This window comes from Dromiciops gliroides, chromosome 3 (assembly GCF_019393635.1).
Source record: "Dromiciops gliroides isolate mDroGli1 chromosome 3, mDroGli1.pri, whole genome shotgun sequence".
In the NCBI taxonomy this organism is placed as follows: Eukaryota; Metazoa; Chordata; class Mammalia; order Microbiotheria; family Microbiotheriidae; genus Dromiciops; species Dromiciops gliroides.
Window position 1 is genome coordinate 262,538,904 of NC_057863.1, and position 6,367 is coordinate 262,545,270.

At 36.3% G+C, this 6,367-nt stretch overlaps 1 pseudogene; it reads right to left on the reverse strand.

Annotated features, from left to right (window-relative positions):
* Positions 1 to 2,303: 2,303 nt before the first annotated feature.
* LOC122747444 lies at positions 2,304 to 6,156 on the reverse strand (annotated as a pseudogene).
* Between the last annotated feature and the right edge of the window lie 211 nt (positions 6,157 to 6,367).

Sequence of the window (6,367 nt, forward strand, 5' to 3'; positions counted from 1 at the left end):
TTTTCTTTTTATCTCAATTAAAATACTACCTTCTACAGGAAGCCTTCCCCAGCCTCTCTTAATTCCAGTGATTTTTATTATTTTAATCATTCTATTTCAATTATTCTTATTCATTCAATATATGGCTTGATTGCTATGTATTTGTTTGCATGCTCTCTCCCCCATTGTATTGTTAAATTCCCCTCCATTAAATTGCTAAATTAAATTCCTTGAAGGCAAGAACTATCTTTTACCTCTTTTTATATCCCCAACACTTAGCACAGTGCCCAGTGCATAGTAATTTTTTGTTGTTGTTGTTGTTTTAGGCAATTGGGGTTAAGTGACTTGCCCAGGGTCACACAGCTAGTAAGTGTTAAGTGTCTGAGGCCAGATTTGAACTCAGGTCCTCCTGAATCCAGGGCCGGTGCTCTACCCTCTACTCCACCTAGCTGCCCCGCATAGTAGTTTAAAAAATGTTTATTGATTGATTGAAATAAATGAATAAATCAGCAAATAAGCATTTATTAGGCCCTTATTAAGCCAAGGCACTGTGCTATAGTTACAAAGAAAAAAGCAAAAGGACTCCCTTCCTTTGTGGAGTTTAAATCCTAAAGGAGGAGACAGCATTATTAATATTAATAAATACATATGAGTTAATGGAAATAACTTTAGAGGAGAAGGCACCAGCATCTGTGGGGACCAGGTTAATGACTCTTGTGGAAGGCAGAATTTAAGCTGGGTATTAAAGAAAGCCAGGGACTCTAAAAAGTTTAGATAAAGAGAAAGAACAACCTGGGCAAAGCCTGGAGACAAAAGATAGTGGCATTGTTTGTGAAGAAAGCAAGTAGATCAGGATGGCTTGATAGTAGAAAGTGTGGAGAGTAAACTGGGAAAATAGGGAGGGGCCATGTTATGAGGAGCTTTAAATGCAAAATAGAATAATTTATATTTAAATAAATAGTTATTAGAGTATATTGAACAAATATCTATATGAGAGAAATGTCAGCCCTCCCTCACTTGAATCTGATTCATTGCAAGTCATGACATCGCCCTGATGTCATGTTCCTCTTCAAAAAATGAAGGACAGACAACAATATGAGGGAAATATGTTTTGCATAATTTCACATGTATAAGTGATATTATATTGTTTGTCTTCTCAAGGAGTAGGAAGGAGAGAAAAAATTTGGAACTCAACATTTTTTAAAATGAATGTTAAAACATTTAAAAATGTAATTGAGAAGTACTTAATGAAATAATCATGTATTTTAAAAAAGGAATGTGTGTTTGTTGTGGATATAGGAGATATGGCTAGATCTACATCTTAGAAAAATCACTTTGGTAATTTGGTAGAGGATGATTTAATTTGGGGAGAGACTTGAGGCAGGTTCACCAATTAGAAGGCTATTGTCAGGTGAAAGATTATGAAGACCTGAACAAAGGTAATAGCTATGTGTGAATGGAGAGATGAGAACCAATGTGAGAGATATTGTGGAGGAAAGAAACAAGTTTAAGCAATGGATTGGACCCAAGAAGAGAGATTAATGCTGGAAGGAGAGATCTGGAAGTCATCAGCAGAGATGATAATTGGACCCATGAAAGCTAATGAGATTACTAAATAAGAAAATGTGTAAGGAAAAGAAAAGAGGGACTAGAACAAAGCCTTTAAGGACACCTGCAATTAGTGGAAATTACATGGATAAAGATATGACAAAGGAGATGGAGGAATGATTAGACAGGAGAACCAAGAGAGAGCAATGTCATGAAAACTCAGGTGAAGAAAGTGATCAACAGTGTCATCAAATGTTGGGCCATATGATTCATGAAGTATGATGAGTATCAATAAATACCATCAAGTTAGAATGGGAAATGAGATTAATCTTTATTTTCCAAGTAACAAGCATTTCCAAAATTAATCTGACCCTCCTTTCATCAAAGTTAAAAAAAAACAAAGCTCACAATACATCACTGGGTAGTTTGGCAAAACAATGCCCTCAATTTGTTAGGTATTGCAGTGGATAAAGGGCTGGGTCTGGAGTCAGGACAATCTGAGTTCAAATCCAGCCTCAGATGCTTACTAGTTGTGTGACCCTGGGCAAGTCACTTGACCTATTTGCCTCAGTTTCCTTAGTTGAAAAATGGAGAAAATAATAGGGTTGTTGTGAGGATCAAATGAAATAATACCTGTAAAAAGTGCCTTTCAGAATCAGCAAAGGAAACTATGAACATCCTATTTAAGAATTCCAGATAAGAAAAAAATTAATCGTTGAGCTGACAATTTTTTCATTTGAATTTTTGTCATTCAAATTCAAGTGCTAAATTTTTTTTAGTTCCTTCAAATCCTCTTCTGTAAAAAGGCTTTTATCAACAGGAATAATAGCAATAATTCCATTTTCCTATTCCTCTTCATTGTCCTCTTCCAAATTATTTCAGTCTTCATTTTCTGTCCTATCTCCTGACATTCCACTCAGTTTATTATTAACTTTCTCTATTGAGAATTATATGTACTGAATATTTCAAGACTAGCTATATTAATGACAATCTTATCCACGTCTTTGGGGATATACAGGTTTAAATCTCATTTACTTTCACTAAATCTTGAACCTCATCACCACTTATTCCTTAAGTATATTACATATAATCCACTTCATCATCATTATCACCAATAGCCAGTTTGGGATTCAAATGAAATACTTAATAGTCACTGATCACTATTAGTTTTCCTGCCTTTAAAGTCTGCTTGTCTTCTTTCCATATCAAACATCCATTTTCCTTGTCTTATCTTCTATGCAAGAACAGATTCTAAGATAATTTTGGTAACCAATTTTGGTCCTAAAGAGAGTGAACTTTCTATTTTATATTTTAATGAAATTTCTTCTTCTTTTCCTTCTTTCTGTCTTTTTGAAAATACAAAACCAGGAAGAAGGACATGACAATACATATATTATCTATACCTCTGAGACAAGCATCATGACAGCTGTATTAAAAAAAATTAATAGCATTAAGAATATATTTATATACTATTTCGGAGTTTTTCTTGTTTGTTTTCTGCCTCACCTTGCTTCTTGTTCAGCATTTCTAACTTTTTCTCATCTTGATTATTCATGGCATCTTTTTCTTTCTTTTTTCTTTCTTTCTTTCTTTTTTTTGGTGAGACAATTGGGGTTAAGTGACTTGCCCAGGGTCACACAGCTAGTGTCAAGTGTCTGAGGCTGGATTTGAACTCAGGTTCTCCTGAATGCAGGGCTGGTGCTTTATCTACTGCACCACCTAGCTGCCCCTTCGTGGTATCTTTTTCAAAGTTACATCTCTTAAAAAATTGTTTATCATATTTTCTTTCCAGATACAAATCATACCCCAATCCCCCCAATAAAAAGCAAAAACAAAAAAACAGATACAAATCATGGGTAAATTTACATTTATCTCCTTCAGCAAATTCCCCTTGTTCAAAGAATGCATATATCATTGATTTAGAATCCATACCTTTACTTATTTTATGTGTTTTTGTGCAATTCTGAACTGGTTAGAGGAGCCTATTCTGTTCTTTTTTCAGTTTTCTTTATTACTGTTCTATCTAGAGTCCTTTTCATGTATCTGTTGGCCTATCTCTCCAACAGGCTGTGCTTTCCCCCAGCACTTTATTGTGTATCTTCATCATCACTCTACCATCTCACACCTATCAAGGCAGTACTTGTTATGACTTCAGTGTTGTGGTACATTGATACCCAGACCTTACTTTTTCAGGTTTTAACCGTCATGAATCTTGAACAGTTGATATTTTGAATGGGTACTCAGGGTAAATGGTGTGTTAGCTTGATGATCCAGATTCCTCTGGTATGATCTCAATAAATAAGAACTAGGTTCCTTTATAGCATTTTGCATCATCATCTTAACCACAGTTGGTGGAGCTATAGAAAACAATTTGGTATCATATGTACTAATAATATGTAATAGGCCATATATAATGTGGAAATATATTTAACATGTACATATATAACCTAAAAAAAATAAGCTATATAAATTCCTTGATCCAATGATGCCACTATTGGGCATATACTTCAAAACAGTTAAGGACCTAGGGAAAGGTCCTACACATAAAAAACATTTATGGTAGCATCTTGTTGTGGTAGGGAAAAAATAGAAATAAAGTGGATACTATTAGTTGGTGAACATCTCAACAAATAGTGGCATATGAACAAGATTTAAATATGAAGAATTCAGAGTAACATATTTGAACTGATGTGAAGTAAGCAGAACCAAGAGAACAATCGACACAACAACAATGGCATAAATAGGAAAAGAATATTGAGAAATATCAGAAATCAGATTAATACAATGACCAATGATGATTTTGGAGGACTGATGGAAAACACATTTTCTCCTTGGCAAAGAGTTGGTTCAGAATGAGTTATGCTGTCTGAAGTGGCTAATTTGTTGCTTACTGTTTTTCATTGTGACAGTTTTGGTTTCTGGTTGTTGGTTTCTGGCATGGAGGAGATGGGGTTCATTAGGAAATGACAGTGAAAAGAAAAAAAGCATTGATGATTTTTTCTAAAAGTCAGTTTCGGGGGACAGCTAGGTGGCACAGTGGATAAAGCGCCGGCCCTGGATTCAGGAGGACCCGAGTTCAGATCTGGCCTCAGACACTTGACACTTACTAGCTGTGTGACCCTGGGTAAGTCACTTAACCCTCATTGCCCCACCACCTTCCCCCCAAAATACTATTTCACTTTGATGATGTTGTTTACTTGGCTTTTCAATATTCTGCTCAGAAATTTCACTCATTATTTTCTCCCTACTCCCTACTCCCTACTCCCTAACCCCAATTTACTTTCCTTCACATTGTCTCGGTTTGACAGGTCTGAATAAAAGCCTTAAAGCAGGATTTCCTGTGCTCAGGAAACATTATCAGATAACATGGAACTATGGAAATGTTTCAAGAATTGATAAAGTTTGAAAACCGAGCCTCTCACAAATTCTCTTAGTTCAATGGAAGGAGGAAACAGTTACTGAACTAGGTATCATTTTGCTTCTGTCACGAAGCAGCATAAATAGGAATTAGAGGTAGGGACAGAAGGATCCTGAAATATTGGTGTGCATCATTTTGTATCTTGTGATTGGAAAATTCAAAAAGGAACATTCCTCTGAATTTCAAATAAAAACCTTTTATAATACATTTTTTAAATGACAGGAAATCCTAGAGATGGAGGTTGGTTTTTTAAAGCTCATTCATTCAAATAGGTATTATTGAGCACCTACTAGAAAAAAAAAATTGCCTAGAAAACAGGTAAAGGGGAAATAATTTAAAACTCATCAGACTTTCTGAAAACTATGACCAACACCCCATCCCCCAACCTTTCCCCCCAGAAAACCCTGACCTGTCTTTTGCCCCTTAAGAATCTAGCACAGTGGGGGCGGCTAGGTGGCACAGTGGATTAAGCACTGGCCCTGGATTCAGGAGTACCTGAGTTCAAATCCGCCTCAGACACTTGAAACTTACTAGCTGTGTGACCCTGGGCAAGTCACTTAACCCCCATTGCCCCGCCAAAAAAAAAAAAAAAAAAAGAATCTAGCACAGTGCCTGGCACATAGTAGGCACTTAATAAATGTTGATTGATTGATTGATTGAGAGCACTGCATCTTCAGGGCCTTCTGGAGCAAGCCTGTTTTGTTGAGTATTCACATATCCAGCTTGATATGTGGCTTTGAATATCCCCACTATGGGCTTCTGAAGATCCTGGGGATTTCTGGAGGCAAAGCTTTCCAACTTCTTTTGCTAGCCATCTATTCTTTCATTTCAAAAAGTTCTGAGCTCTTTTTTAATTACCAATTTTATTAATATCTCTTCTTTCATTTCTTCCAGAAATTCTTGAAGTACTTATAACTAAGGCATGTTCCCCTGGAGGCTTTGCCTGTGGTTTTTGAATGGTTGCTCTATTCTTTGGGGGTTATCTCTTGGGCTTCTTTTGTACAATATTTCTTCATTGTGTTTGGTGTCTTCTGTTTACTCACATTTTTGTCTTCAGGTTTTGAATTGAGATTTTGTATTTGTCAAGTTACCTCTGGCATTCTTGCATGGCGTAGGAAGGCCCTTTTCAGTCTTCTCTCTGTAGTCTGGTTATTGCTACTGTTAATAATCTGGATGTAGTTGCTGGAATTAGGTCCTAACCTTTGCCTCATTCCCTAGATTTTATCTCAATCTTCTAGAGGTCCATTGTAGTCCACTAAGCCTCATCTGATCTATTTCCCCTTCTCATGATCTTCAATTAGGGGCTGGGTTTTGGCCCTGTGGACATCATTGGGATACTGAAGATCATGCCACTTTTAGTGTCAAAAGACCTGGATTGAAGTATCAGTTCTTCCACTTATTGGAGTGTGACCCTGGGTAAAT